The following is a 16,264-nucleotide window of genomic DNA, read 5'->3' as shown; positions in this document are numbered from 1 at the left end:
TTCTGGGGTGTGAGTTTTCATTTTCATATATATATATATATATATATATATATATATATATATATATATATATATATATATATATATATATATATATATATATATATATATATATATATATATATATATATATATATATATATATATATATATATATATATATATATATATATATACCACAAGTTTTAAATAATATTAAAATGAATTTGAAACTCACGCATCCTCCGTCTAGGCATCGTCGAGCGTCGCTGCTCCACACTGTCAACACCAAGCCTTCAGGGCAGACTCACCTGGAACGAAAGGAAAATAAACAATATATATTAGCAATTTAACTTATGAGAATCTTCAATGTTAACTTGAGACAAGAACTCAGTTAATTTATTATTCACCCCATACCCATCTTGTGGGCGGTAGTGGAAAGGGTTACAGAGGCATGAATGACAGCGATGGTGAAGTAGTCGGGTCCAACACCATCACCACCATCGTTACGGATGGTGGTGGCTGGCATGATAATAGCGGTGATGCGGGTAGTGGTAGGGCTTGTCATCATAATTGTCATGATGATGATTACATAAATTATGTCATACAAATTTGTTTACAAATTAAACAGCCCCAAAAAGTGAACAGGCCGACTGAAAATACATTAGACACCCTAGTAATGCTGATAGAAGAAAATGTTACTGAAAATGGTGTTCATAGAAAATGTTAAAATTATTTGGCACGACTAAAGTATTTGGTTCGAATTTATATCCATCTTTTTCAATGCAGAATTTTATGACGATTTCACACATCTTGCTAATTACACAATCACTAAATTCAGTGTTACAAATACGTGGTACTTTAATGGGCGCCAAGTAATAAATCCCAAGTAAAAATTTACCCATACCTTCGTCCCTTGACCCCAAAAACAGCCCATTACCTCGTACCATTTTGAAATCAGCTTTGCGATATTTAACTAAATTCACTCGAAGGCTACATCTATATACAACAATTATAGTGACCAATTACGGTTCCTCAATGTCTTTCTAAATTCCGACCATTAATATTACCACAATTCACGAAATATTAATACTTATTAAAAATAGTAATACTAATATAATAAAATTGGGCTTTAGGTATTGTATGTACTACCTCTATCTTTAAGTCTAACACAATGTTTGTACTGTAACTCTGCAACTATGTATGTACTGTTCCTAAATAAATTATTATTACTAATATAATAACATGATATTATAACATGAATAATATTAATGGCCAGATAACTTGTGTTATCTGGCCAATTTAATAATGGCTATTACTTTTACTTTTTCCATTATTTCTGTATTATTCATCAATTTTAAGTACGTCAGTTTCTAATCTTTAATATCATAAAGTAATATAACAAGTTAGTGTATTTACAATCTTAAGAAAGTACTGAATTCTTAATTTATTCTTGATCTCAGCTTCATTATCTAATCTTCACTTCGTTCTGTTTTTAATTATTGTTATCTGTTCACATTGCCTGTCTCACTTTTTCTTTACTCTTTATTATTATTACGTACATCTGTTTTTTTACTTATTTACATAATTATACAGTATTAATACATAGAAGAATGTGAGAACTCTTGTATATATAAATAAAATAACAAAAAATGATTATACATTATTTATTTATTTTTGCTTATATATCTGCTGAATTTTTTCAACTTTAACATCTTGCTCAATAATGTTTGCTGTCATTCCTCTACTCATATATTTGTCTCTGTAATATTGTCATATTATTAATTATATTTAAATTTTAAGTACATTGTAAACATCTCCATATTTGTGTTCCGATACTATTTTATTCAACAATTTTCACCTTTTTTTTTTGCATACCTTGACTGGGTGGACAGTGCTTCGGATTCGTAGTTCTGAAGTTCCGGGTTCGATCCCCGGTGGAGGCGGAAACAAATTGGCAGAGTTTCTTTCACCCTGATGCCCCTGTTCACCTAGCAGTAAATAGGCGCCACCACCACCACCGGCGCCGCCACCACCACCACCACCACCACCACACGACCGGCACCACCACCACCACCACCGGCGCCGCCACCACCACCACACGACCGGCGTCACGACCGGCACCACCACCACCACCGGCGCCGCCACCACCACACGACCGGCACCACCACCACCACCACCACCACCGGCGCCGCCACCACCACCACCACACGACCGGCGTCACCACCACCACCACCACCACCAGCAGGTGGTGGTGGTGGGTGGATTCTTATGCAGATATTTTGGTTCGTGTCACTCGTGCCCCCCCCCTCCCCACATTACTCCCGTTCACACCCTCTCCTCCCCCAAGGTCTTCCACCTGTGTCATATCATCTACACTCCCTTCTCCCCCCCCCCCCCTCCCCCTCTCCGCCCACCACTCTAGTAACAGAGCGGACTTAACGGTAGCACTCATGCCGCGTGTCAGCAAGGCGGTCAGTCTCTTTCCGTATGTTGTTGTTGTTATAGATTCAGCTACTCGGAACAAGTTCCAAGTAGCACGGGCTATGGTGAGCCCGTAACTAACCTGGCACAGGGGCGGGGCAAGTAGCACGGGCTATGGTAAGCCCGTAACTAACCTGGCACAGGGGCGGGGCAAGTAGCACGGGCTATGGTAAGCCCGTAACTAACCTGGCACAGGGGCGGGGCAAGTAGCACGGGCTATGGTAAGCCCGTAACTAACCTGGCACAGGGGCGGGGCAAGTAGCACGGGCTATGGTGAGCCCGTAACTAACCTGGCACAGGAGCGGGGCAAGTAGCACGGGCTATGGTAAGCCCGTAACTAACCTGGCACAGGGGCGGGGCAAGTAGCACGGGCTATGGTGAGCCCGTAACTAACCTGGCACAGGGGCGGGGCAAGTAGCACGGGCTATGGTAAGCCTGTAACTAACCTGGCACAGGGGCGGGGCAAGTAGCACGGGCTATGGTAAGCCCGTAACTAACCTGGCACAGGGGCGGGGCAAGTAGCACGGGCTATGGTGAGCCCGTAACTAACCTGGCACAGGGGCGGGGCAAGTAGCACGGGCTATGGTAAGCCCGTAACTAACCTGGCACAGGAGCGGGGCAAGTAGCACGGGCTATGGTAAGCCCGTAACTAACGTGGCACAGGGGCCGGGCAAGTAGCACGGGCTATGGTGAGCCCGTAGTGGACTTACCTGGCACTGGAGCGGTGCCTGCTACTCTTCTTCTTATCTTGAGATGATTTCGGGGCTTTTTAGTGTCCCCGCGGACCGGTGCTCGACCAGGCCTCCACCCCCAGGAAGCAGCCCGTGACAGCTGACTAACACCCAGGTACCTATTTTACTGCTAGGTAACAGGGGCATAGGTTGAAAGAAATTCTGCCCATTGTTTCTCGCCGGTGCCTGGGATCGAACCCAGGACCACAGGATCACAAGTCCAACGTGCTGTCCGCTCGGCCGACCGGCTCTCTTTCCGTAACTTACGACTATACTTATTCCACATTTCCTTCACCTGAACCTCTCCGTCTTCTTTAACACCCCCTCCCCTGCCCCCACCCACACCTCACAAATAATTGAGAGCCTGACGAACTGTCGACCATGATACGTGGGACCAGTCGGCCCTGGACCCCATCACCGTGCTGAGGCCGGGGGCGGGAAGGTCACGCCGGCACCTCAACGCTACAGCAGCCCCAATGATCTTCTACCTAAGCAAGTTTGATCTATATTATTAGATTTAGTATTTGGGTTAGGAAGTGCAGTAAATAGTTGAATACATTGTGTAAAGGGAACATTCGTGCTTGTTAAACTCGTTTTCTATCAGAGACATGGAAGGGGCTACTAAAACAAGAATACAATAGGAGGCTGGTAGCTATTATTCTTGAAAAAAATGGTATGGACAAAGTTCTCCACACTCCTCGCGAGCGATTTCGACTGTGGTCGGTCCCTGGTCAGGAAGAATCGTCGAGGCATTGATCCTTAGCTGTTGGGCCATGTTTACCCAGCAGTAATTGATAACCATATTATAAACCCATTGTTGAATGTTTCTCTTTGGGTTCTACTCATTTTGAAATTATAGAAAAAAAAGTTTCATATTGCTACTTTGCCATTAATTCCTTTTCTGATCACATATGCCAGAAGCTTTTGAGAAGTTTGTGTATATTATATCGTTGTGCCGGTGTAAGCTTGCGTCTTAACTCTCATTTAAACATTTTTAAGATGTGTGATGTTAATACTATTGCTGTCAAAATGTCTCCTTACGACCTACGATGTTGAGTGGCGCGATCTCTGATGTTTTAAGCATGTCGGGGATAACTCCTGAATTTCGGCTCCTCCAAATAATGTCTCGGGTCTGTGATAGTGTTTTTTGTAATTCTTGATGAATATAGAATTACAGGAGTCTGGGCCTGATGCTGAGTGCACGGGTATGCTGAATATGGCTACCTCAAACCCAAGTGAGGTTAGGGTGACGTCCCACATGTTAATGGAGGTTGGTATCACATTTATGAAGTTATTTGTAATTGTTAATCATCAATGTATTCAGGGGTTTACTATAAAACAAAGTCATACTGTCCTTAGTTTTCACTAATTTCTTTGTTGTCATCGTAAACGTTCCATCTCCATTGCACAAAGGCCTCAATTATAGATGCAAATTTTATTTTAGACTTTGCATAGCAGAAGTAGCACTTTAGTTTCTTCAAGATTTCCCTAATGGGCTTTTGCTCTCTTTATCTCTCCTCGATTTTATATGATTCTTGTAGCTTTGGTTGGCTCTCTTGTGTTCCTCTACACGGCCTTCCTTGTCGTTCTTGGGAGAGCCTAGGGGGGGGGGGGAGTCGAACAGTACTGTGGTCTGTTTTCTTCGCCAACAGAGAGAACGCCGTTCTCGTTCCATCTTTTTTTTTGTATTTTCACAGTGGTAAGCGACTTTAGCAAATTGTCTCATGCACACAGTGAACCTGACAGTGGATACGATATGCGTTGTGTGCACTAAACAAATGTCTAGTACACACGACGTTTCTCTCATGTTATCATGTGCTGGGGACACACACATGGTCTGCCACATAGTATCAGTTACTGGGGACATTATGTGGGGCAGCCCTACCAGTATCAAGTGGTGGGAACACACAAGGTGTGCCCCATCACTGTACTACACATATGGATGTGTATAAAGTGGTAACAAGGGGGGAGGGTGAGGGGCCACCAGGATGGAGGCGCCAGTTTTATGCTCCATAACCCCGATGTGTGTGTACTCACCTAGTGGTGCTTGCGGGGGTTGAGCTTCGGCTCTTTGGTCCCACCTCTCAACTGTCAATCAACTGGTGTACAGGTTCCCGAGCTTACTGGGCTCTATCATATCTACAATTTAAACTGTACAGAACTGTATTATTTATAATCCCTCTGTGGCTCATTTGGGTACTAATTTTCAACCTGTGTCCCTTGTTCGTGTTCCGATCATGCTAAATAATTTGTCTTTGTCCATCCTGTAAATTCCTCTTAGAATTTGGTATTTTTTTTTTTTCTACCACAAACGTGGCCACACATTTACAATGCTAACCAACATATATACATTTTCTTCTGTCCTCCATGGACAGGGTTAGAGATGTGCTAAACATATAGTTCAAGGGTTTATTGAACAATCAACCACAGAAGGTGATTCGGGCTTTTAAAATGCTAAGCTAACCAATTTGGTAGGTGGTGATCATGTCTCCCCCTTACTCTTCTGTCTTACAGGGACGTGAGGTTTAATTCCCGTAGCCTTTCCTCGTAACTTGTACCTCTCAGCTCTGGGAGTAATCTGGTGGCACATATTTGAATCTTCTCTAACTTTGTCTGGTGACTCCAAGCTGGAGCTGCATACTCCAGGATAGGTCTGACATGTGTGAGATACAAGGTTCTGAATGATTCGTTACAGAAGCTTCTAATGACAATTCTTATGTTGATCTCTCTAGCATACGCCGCTCATAATATCCTTTTGATGTGGGCCTCTGGGGACAGGTTTGGCGTGAAATCAACCCCCAGATCTCTCTCTCTTTACTTGACTCTTGAAGGATTTCGACTTCCCAGATGATACCTTGTGTTTGGCCTCCTGCTCCCTTCATCTAATTTCATTACTTTGCACTTACCTGAATTGAACTTTAGTAGCCATTTTCTAGACCATTCCAGGCCTATCCAGGTCGTCCTATAGTCTCTGTCTATCTTCATTTGACTTGATTCTTCTCATAATTTTTGCATCATCAGTAAACATTGAGAGGAATGAGTCTATACCCTCTGGAAGATCGTTTACATATATTAGAAACAGGATGGATCCAAGTACAGAGCCCTGTGGGTCTCCGCTGGTGACATTTTGCCACTCTGATGTCTCCACCCTCACAATTACTCGCTATTTCCTGCTGCTTAGATACTCCCTTATCCACTGGAGCACCTTACCTTTTACTCCTGCCTGTTGCTCCAACTTTTGTAACAGCCTTTTATGGGGTACTGTGTCAAAGGCTTTCAGTCTATGGCTGCGATAGTCACTCCATATGTGTTGGCACATATATACTTTGAAGAGACGGAAAACCCCAAAGGATAGCAAGTGCGTCGTGGGGGCTGGCAGCCGTGCCCGGGGTTACCAGCCGTGCCCGAGGATGGTTTCGTTTTGTCATTTGATTTCGAGGGACCGAATCGGTCTGAGTGATATATTTGTGTCAGTTTTTGTGTACATGTTGACATGTGTTGTAATGTTTAGGTGTGGTATAGTTGACAAGGGAGGCAGGCCAGTGAGGGAGGCAGGCCAGTGAGGGAGGCAGGCCAGTGAGGGAGGCAGGACAGTGAGGGAGGCAGGCCAGTGAGGGAGGCAGGCCAGTGAGGGAGGCAGGCCAGTGAGGGAGGCAGGCCAGTGAGGGAGGCAGGCCAGTGAGGGAGGCAGGCCAGTGAGGGAGGCAGGCCAGTGAGGGAGGCAGGCCAGTGAGGGAGGCAGGACAGAGCATCACCACCTCCCCTGTTTGCCGTAAATGTTGGACTCCCTTTTGCAGAACCCGATGCTGACCCCATCATTCCTACCTCCCTCCCTCTTCCCTCACCCTCTCTCTCTCTCTCTCTCTCTCTCTCTCTCTCTCTCTCTCTCTCTCTCTCTCTCTCTCTCTCTCTCTCTCTCTCTCTCTCTCTCTCTCTCTCTCTCTCGCTCTCGCTCTCTCTCTCTCTCTAAAAATATTCTTTTGAATCTTTTTCATTCCATTATTTACTGTCACATGAGATTTGCAGAGAAAGAAAAGAAAATGTTTGGAACACTAAGTGAACAGTTCCAAAGTGTGTTTCTGCAAAATTAGGATTTTCCAGAACCCGACGCAATACGGAAGCCAAAGAAGAGCGTAAGAAGTACATACAGGTATTTTGAGAGACGAGGTGGAAGTACTCCATTGGATAAGGGAGTACCTAAGCAACAGAAGACAGCGAGTCACTGTGAAGGGTGAGGTCTCAGATTGGCCTGACGTCACCAGAGTCAGTCCTTGGACCCATACTGTTTCTGATATATGTAAATGATCTCCCAGAGGGTATCGATTCGTTCCTCTCATTGTTTGCTGATGATGCAAAATTTATGAGGAGGATTAAAACAAAGGAAGATAGTAGGAGGCTACAAGATGATCTAGACAGACTGAATGAATGGTCCAACAAATTCCTACTAAAGTTCAACCCGAGTAAATGCAAGGTAATGAATTTAGGCGGTGGAAACAGGAGGGCAGACACAGGATACAGAATAGGAGATGAGGTATTTCATGAAACGGACAGAGTGAAAGATCTAGGAGTTGATATCACACCAAACCTGTCTCCTGAAGCCCACATAAAAAGAGTTACATCTGCAGCATATGCGAGGCTGGCTAACATCAGAACTGCCTTCAGAAACCTGTGTAAGGGATCATTCAGAATCTTGTACACCACATATGTAAGACCAATCCTGGAGTACGCGGTCCCAGCATGGAGCCTGTACCTTGTCAAGCACAAGACGAAGCTGGAAAACGTTCAGAGATATGCCACTAGGTTAGTCCCAGAACTAAGAGGCATGAGTTACGAGGAAATCTGCGTGAAATGCACCTCACGACACTAGAAGACAGAAGAGTAAGGGGAGACATGATCACTACCTACACAATTTTCAGAGGAATTGACAGGGGATAAGGATAAGGATAAACTCTTTAACAAGGATGGTACGCGAACAAGGGGACACAGGTGGAAACTGAGTATCCAAATGAGCCACAGAGACGTCAGAAAGAACTTTTTCAGTGTCAAAGTAGTTAACGGATGGAATGCATTAGGCAGTGATGTGGTGGAGGCTGACTCCATACACAGTTTCAAATGTAGATATGATAGAGCCCAGTAGGCTCAGGAATCTGTACACCAGTTGACTGACAGTTGAGAGGCGGGTCAAAGAGCCATAGCTCAACCCCCGCAAGCACAAGTAGGTAAGTAAAACTAGGTAACTAGGTAAGTACTCACACAAGCTGGTAGCCAAAAAAGAGCCCTTAGGAGCCTTCACAAAGAACCCACAAAGAGCCAATTATATATATAATTTAACTTTGAAATTGCATTTTGAGTTATTTCTCTTCGGAATAAAAAGCGCTCCAATCCTGCCAGCAACAATAATTTGTCTTTATCACTTTGAAAGAAACCTCCCCTCAACCCCCGGAGTGTGTACCAGCCTCCCCTCAACCCCCGGAGTGTGTACCAGCCTCCCCTCAACCCCCGGAGTGTGTACCAGCCTCCCCTCAACCCCCGGAGTGTGTACCAGCCTCCCCTCAACCCCCGGAGTGTGTACCAGCCTCCCCTCAACCCCCGGAGTGTGTACCTGCCTCCCCTCAACCCCCGGAGTGTGTACCAGCCTCCCCTCAACCCCCAGAGAGTGTACCAGCCTCCCCTCAACCCCCGGAGTGTGTACCAGCCTCCCCTCAACCCCCGGAGTGTGTACCTGCCTCCCCTCAACCCCCGGAGTGTGTACCAGCCTCCCCTCAACCCCCGGAGTGTGTACCAGCCTCCCCTCAACCCCCGGAGTGTGTACCTGCCTCCCCTCAACCCCCGGAGTGTGTACCAGCCTCCCCTCAACCCTCGGAGTGTGTACCAGCCTCCCCTCGACCCCCGGAGTGTGTACCTGCCTCCCCTCAACCCCCGGAGTGTGTACCTGCCTCCCCTCAACCCCCGGAGTGTGTACCAGCCTCACCTCAACCCCCGGAGTGTGTACCAGCCTCCCCTCAACCCCCAGAGAGTGTACCAGCCTCCCCTCAACCCCCGGAGTGTGTACCAGCCTCCCCTCAACCCCCGGAGTGTGTACCTGCCTCCCCTCAACCCCCGGAGTGTGGCTCAGCCTCACCTCAACCCCCGGAGTGTGACCCAGCCTCACCTCAACCCCCGGAGTGTGTACCTGCCTCCCCTCAACCCCCGGAGTGTGTACCAGCCTCCCCTCAACCCCCGGAGTGTGTACCAGCCTCACCTCAACCCCCGGAGTGTGACCCAGCCTCCCCTCAACCCCCGGAGTGTGTACCAGCCTCCCCTCAACCCCCGGAGTGTGTACCTGCCTCCCCTCAACCCCCGGAGTGTGTACCAGCCTCCCCTCAACCCCCGGAGTGTGTACCTGCCTCCCCTCAACCCCCGGAGTGTGTACCAGCCTCCCCTCAACCCCCGGAGTGTGTACCTGCCTCCCCTCAACCCCCGGAGTGTGTACCAGCCTCCCCTCAACCCCCGGAGTGTGACCCAGCCTCCCCTCAACCCCCGGAGTGTGTACCAGCCTCCCCTCAACCCCCGGAGTGTGTACCTGCCTCCCCTCAACCCCCGGAGTGTGTACCAGCCTCCCCTCAACCCCCGGAGTGTGTACCAGCCTCCCCTCAACCCCCGGAGTGTGACCCAGCCTCCCCTCAACCCCCGGAGTGTGTACCTGCCTCCCCTCAACCCCCGGAGTGTGTACCTGCCTCCCCTCAACCCCCGGAGTGTGACCCAGCCTCCCCTCAACCCCCGGAGTGTGACCCAGCCTCCCCTCAACCCCCGGAGTGTGTACCTGCCTCCCCTCAACCCCCGGAGTGTGTACCAGCCTCCCCTCAACCCCCGGAGTGTGACCCAGCCTCCCCTCAACCCCCGGAGTGTGTACCTGCCTCCCCTCAACCCCCGGAGTGTGTACCTGCCTCCCCTCAACCCCCGGAGTGTGGCTCAGCCTCACCTCAACCCCCGGAGTCCTCTCCACCATCCCCCACTCTCCTGTCCCCTCGTCCTCCCCCACCATTCCCCACTCCCTCGTCCGATGCATTCCCAAATGATCTGATGTTCCTATCAGATAATTGGGAGCATCAAATGATCTGATGTTTAAATCACTGAAATATACGAAAAACAATTAAAAACCGAATGAAAACAATGAAAAATTAAACAAAAAATAAACTATACTCGCAAAATGAACTGTATGGAAAACAACAAAGCTCAATTCCAACGCAATGTCCCACAAAATAATTAAATCAAAATTAAATTAATATGAAATCTATGAAAATTAAATTTATCAATGAAATCAGAAACATTGAAATGGAATCGTAACAAATTTAGAATATCATGAGTTGCTCTTACGTGCAACAGAGGTCGCTGTTTTTTTAAAACAAATCACGTTTTTACCTGTCACAGGTGTGGCATCTACACTTATACTCACGAAATGAACGGTATGGTAAACAACACAGCTCAGTTCCAACACAATGTCACACAAAATAATTAAAAAAAAATGAAAATAAATCGAAATCTATGAAAGTTAAATTTATCAATGCAATCGGAAACATTGAAATGGAATTCGTAACATATTTAGTATAGCGTTGGTGTTGCTATTACGTGCAACAGATGGCGCTGTTTAAAAAAAAAACATGGTTTTTACCTGTCACAGGTGTGGCATCAATATAGTAGGTATATTAAAACATGCGCATATTCGAATGGAACATTGTGTCAGAATTTCAAAGCAATCAGTGAAGAACTTTCAGAGATTACAGTGTGTGTTGCTCTTACGTCCAACAGATGCCGCTGTTTTTAAAAAACAAAACATGTTTTTTCCTTTCACAACTGAGACATGTATATAGTAGGTATATAAAAACACGCGCCTATTCGAATGAAACTTCGCGTCAAAACTTCAAAGCAGTCGGTAAAGAGGTTTTGAAGATTTCTCTCACGTAAAAAAATACATGAAAAACACAGTTTAAAAAAAAAAGTTTTTTCCGTCACAAACGTGACATCAATATTGTTTGTATATAAAACCAGCCCGGATGCGAATGGAACATTGTGTGAAAATTTCAAAGCAATCGGTGAAGAACTTTCGGAGATTAGCGATTTTGAACATACGAACATATACTTTTTTTATATAGATATAAATACATATATATTCTAATGAAACTAACTTGTGTTACACCTCCCAAGAGGCCTTCCCCCCCCCTCTCCATCCCTATATATATATATATATATATATATATATATATATATATATATATATATATATATATATATATATATATATATATATATATATATATTTTTTTTTTTTTTTTTTTTTTTTTTTTCTTGGAGGGCGTTATGGAGGGAGAAAACAAGGTCCGCACTTAGCAACCTCCCTCAAAGAAACCCTTCACTCTTACGCAGCCTCTCTCCCTCCCTCCCTCATAGCCAGCCAGTGCCAGGGCGCCAGTGCCAGGGCGCCAGTGCCAGGGTGCCAGTGCCAGGGCGCCAGTGCCAGGACGCCAGTGCCAGGGCGCCAGTGCCAGGACGCCAGTGCCAGGGCGCCAGTGCCAGGGCGCCAGTGCCAGGGTGCCAGTGCTAGGGCGCCAGTGCCAGGGTGACCGCCCCCACTGTCAACAACCCTTCACACATCTGTCGATAAACGTGAAATATTAGTCAGCTTTCCGTAACTCTTCGTCCCTCTCCTTCCTCGCCCATCTCTCTCTCTCTCTCTCTCTCTCTCTCTCTCTCTCTCTCTCTCTCTCTCTCTCTCTCTCTCTCTCTCTCTCTCTCTCTCTCTCTCTCCTACTGTAAGAGCACCGTGCACTTGAATGTTTTCTACAGGTCTCGTATGGTATAGTTTATGTTGTGGGCAGCGGAGGCAGCGGAGGACAGCGGTGGCAGCGGAGGACAGCGGTGGCAGCGGAGGACAGCGGTGGCAGCGGAGGACAGCGGTGGCAGCGGAAGGCAGCGGTGGGCAGCGGAGGGAAGAGGAGGACAGCGGAGGGGCCGTTTTAGCAAGGCCCAGTCAAAATGATGGGTAATAGGTGACCCCAGCACCCACCCTGTCACTCACTGAACCAGGTGACCCCCAGGTGCTGGTGGACCCCCAAGTGCTGGTGGACCCCCAAGTGCTGGTGGACCCCCAGGTACTGGTGGACCCCCAGGTACTGGTTGACCCCAGGTACTAGTGGACCCCCAGGTACTAGTGGACCCCAGGTGCTGGTGGACCCCCAAGTGCTGGTGGACCCCCAAGTGCTGGTGGACCCCCAGGTACTGGTGGACCCCCAGGTACTGGTGGACCCCCAAGTGCTGGTGGACCCCCAAATGCTGGTGGACCCCCAGGTACTGGTGGACCCCCAGGTACTGGTGGACCCCCAGGTACTGGTTGACCCCCAGGTACTAGTGGACCCCCAGGTACTAGTGGACCCCCAGGTGCTGGTGGACCCCCAAGTGCTGGTGGACCCCCAAGTGCTGGTGGACCCCCAGGTACTAGTGGACCCCCAGGTACTAGTGGACCCCCAGGTACTAGTGGACCCCCAGGTACTAGTGGACCCCCAGGTACTGGTGGACCCCCAGGTGCTAGATTAAGGTACCTCTATGCCTCAAAGCTGGAAGTGCTTCACCAATATATAGAACATTACTCCCTATAAGTATACCTTATAGGAAGTAGTAACGTTACACAATTATATATAGTGACAAAGAGGTCAAGTTTTGACACAGTTTCGTAATGCTTCTCCTTCCTCTTTCCCTCCCTCTCCTACCTATTCCCTCCCTTCCCCTCCCTCCCATAATGCTCCTCCCTCCCTCCCACACCAATACCTTAACGATCGTCTCATGTAAATTTCTTCTACTTATTCTAAAAATCTTCCGTTTAAGACGCCACTGTGGGATCCCGTCCGTCCCAGCCCAATATTCCTGCCAGGAGGAGCTGTGGTTCACGGTGCTGAGTACGGGGCGGCCACGCTCCCAGCACGGGGCGGCCAAGCTCCCAGCACGAGGCGGCCAAGCTCCCAGCACACAGCCCGGGGCGGGTCAAGCTCCCAGCACACAGCCCGGGGCGGGTCAAGCTCCCAGCACACAGCCCGGGGCGGGTCAAGCTCCCAGCACGGGGCGGGCCAAGCTCCCAGGACGGGGCGGGCCAAGCTCCCAGCACACAGGACGGGGCGGCCAAGCTCCCAGCACACAGGACGGGGCTGCCAAGCTCCCAGCACAAGAGACTGCAGGAGACAAGCCCCGTGGCAAGAAGCACCTGCGGCTCCACCGTCTCCTCCAGACAGCGGACCCGCGGAATAAGAGCTGTGACGCCCCCAAAATAGACCAGATTCATATTTTTTAGCGCGGAAAGTTGGGAATTTAGGCAGGGAAGTGTGGTGAGTTGGCGGGGGGGGGAGGGAAGGATGATGGTGGCGGGGGGGGGGGGGGTTTGGTGGTGATAGGAGACCCCACCATCACCCACAGTGGAGGCTCGACGGCTGAGTGGACAGCACTCGTGATTCGTAGTTCCAGGCCAGATTTACGAAGCAGTTACGCAAGTACTTACGAACATGTAGATCTTTCCTCACTCTTTGACGGTTTTGATTACATTATTAAACAGTTTACAAGCATGAAAACTTGTCAATCAACTGTTGTTATTGTTATAAACAGCCTGTTCACCTAGCAGTAAATTGGTACCGGGCAGTGAAACAGCTTCTATGAGCTGCTTCCTGGGTGAGTGTGTGTGCGAGCGTGTGTGAAAAAAAAACAGTCGATTGAGTGACAGTTGAGAGGTGGGACCAAAGAGCCAGAGCTCAACCTCCGCAAGCACAACTAGGTGAGTACAGTCTGGCAGGTTAGATAGCCGGCAGCCAAGCTTGTTGCCTGGCATAGAAGCTGTCAAGCTGGCATAGAAGCTTCTGTCAAGCTTCTTCTGTCAAGCTATAGAAGCTTCAAGCTTCTATATAAGGTAAGCTCACACATGCACTCAATGTCACACTTGACACACACACACCTCACTCTAAAAGACTGAATCAGATGTTGAGTTACCCAATGAAATGCTGATTAATTAGTCAATTGACTTCCTAATTAGGTTGCTGTTAAGGGATGAGTGTGTTCGCAAAGGGCTTTAACACGGCCAGACAGTGACTTATAGACCCGAATTATCATTGACACAAAATAGAACTCGAAACGATTGACATACATTTAACAAGTTTAGATTCAGGAAAGACCTGGGTAAATACTGGTTTGGGGTAACAGCGTTGCTGATTAATGGAACAAGTTATCGGGTAAAAAAATATACGTGGCAACGCTGGCTTGTTTCCAGGGGTAAATTAAACCTATGAATGAGTCTGTGTGGATATAAATAGGAGCTGCCTCGTATGGGCCAATAGGAGCCTCGTATGGACCAATAGGAGCAGCCTCGTATGGACCAATAGGAGCAACCTTCCCCTCCCATCCATTCCACTCTCCATTTCCTTCCGCAAAACCAGTGCCGTGGGGGGGGGGGAGTGGTTAAGGGGGGGTAGGGGGTAAAAGGCCAGTGAAGGCATTCGACCTTTATCCCCCTTACCCACAACAAAAATAAATTTACCCCCTAATATACCACGTATTTTAGGGGGGGAGGGGGGGAGCAGGGGGGGGAGGGAGGGAGAGTGAGATGGAGAGATGAGGTGAATAATGAGTCACCTTCCAGGGGGAGGGTGAATTATGAGTCACCACCATGGGGTGAATAGTCACTATCAGGGGTAAATATTGACTCACTATCAGAGGTGAATAATGGACTACTTCAGGGGGGGTGAGTAATGAGACACTACCAGGAATGTGTAATGAGTCGCTACCAGGGATGAATAATGAGTGACCCCCTGGTAGTGAGTGACAGGGGGAGCGGGGCAGGTGAATAATGAGTGACCCCCTGGCAGTGAGTGCCAGGGGGGAGCGGGGCAGGTGAATAATGAGTGACCCCCTGGTAGTGAGTGCCAGGGGGAGCGGGGCAGGTGAATAATGAGTGACCCCCTGGCAGTGAGTGCCAGGGGGGAGCGGTGCAGGTGAATAATGAGTGACCCCCTGGTAATGAGTGCCAGGGGGAGCGGGGCTCGAGGTAAATAATGAGTAACCAGTAGGAGAAAAGTTGTGGATAAATGGCAAGGGTCGGATGGCCAAAAAGGAAGTTGCAATAAAAGCTGGACCATTACGGGTCTGGTTTGTTTGGGGGGAAGAGGGGTGTGGGGGAGTGTAGGAGGGTGTGGGGTAATGTGGGAGGGGTGAGGGGGAAGTGTGGGAGGGGAGTGTAGGAGGGTGTTTGGGAGGGGTGTGGGGGAGTGAAGGAGGGATGTTGGGAGGGTGTGGGAGAGTGTGGAGAGGTGTGGGAGGGTGTGGAGAGGTGTGGGAGGGTGTGGAGAGGTGTGGGAGGGTGTGGGAGGGTGTGGAGTGTGGGTGGAGAGGTGTATTCTCTTCCCAGCAGTGCCAGGTAAGATCCCCCACTCACTACATACTTCACCTACACAATAAAAACCTAATCCACCCTATCCTAGGCCCTAACTATAAATAAATACCAACTGATAATCGAGAAAATGTATTTTTTGTGTACACAAAATGTAAAAAATGTTAAATTTCGTCTTTGATGTGGGCGTGAGCTTGGACGAGCCGAGCCTGAGGCTGGGGTGTTGCGCGTTCACTGTGTTTACTAGTTGTGTTTACTAGTTGTGTTTTTACGGGGGTTGAGCTTTGCTCTTTCGGCCCGCCTCTCAACTGTTAATCAACTGTTTACTAACTACTTTTTTTTTTTTTTTTTTTCCCACACCACACACACACACACCCCAGGAAGCAGCCCGTGACAGCTGACTAACTCCCAGGTACCTATTTACTGCCAGGTAACAGGGGCATTCAGGGTGAAAGAAACTTTGCCCATTTGTTTCTGCCTCGTGCGGGAATCGAACCCGCGCCACAGAATTACGAATCCTGCGCGCTATCCACCAGGCTACGAGGCCCCTATGTAAATCACTAAATAAACCCCTATGTAAATCACTTACGAGGCCAAATCACTGTAAAGTGATTTGTATTCATAAACAAAGGGCAGCTAATGGATTAGTAAGTAAACGAACAAATCCACAAGG

General features: G+C 48.1%; 1 long non-coding RNA gene across 1 annotated transcript in view; it reads right to left on the bottom strand.

Annotated features, from left to right (window-relative positions):
• LOC138359920 (uncharacterized) overlaps positions 1-16,264 on the bottom strand; it is a 188,468-nt gene that overhangs the window by 88,381 nt on the left and 83,823 nt on the right. The window lies entirely within an intron of this gene.

Source organism: Procambarus clarkii, chromosome 94 (assembly GCF_040958095.1).
Source record: "Procambarus clarkii isolate CNS0578487 chromosome 94, FALCON_Pclarkii_2.0, whole genome shotgun sequence".
Classification (NCBI taxonomy): Eukaryota; Metazoa; Arthropoda; class Malacostraca; order Decapoda; family Cambaridae; genus Procambarus; species Procambarus clarkii.
This window is presented reverse-complemented; position numbering and strand designations above follow the sequence as displayed.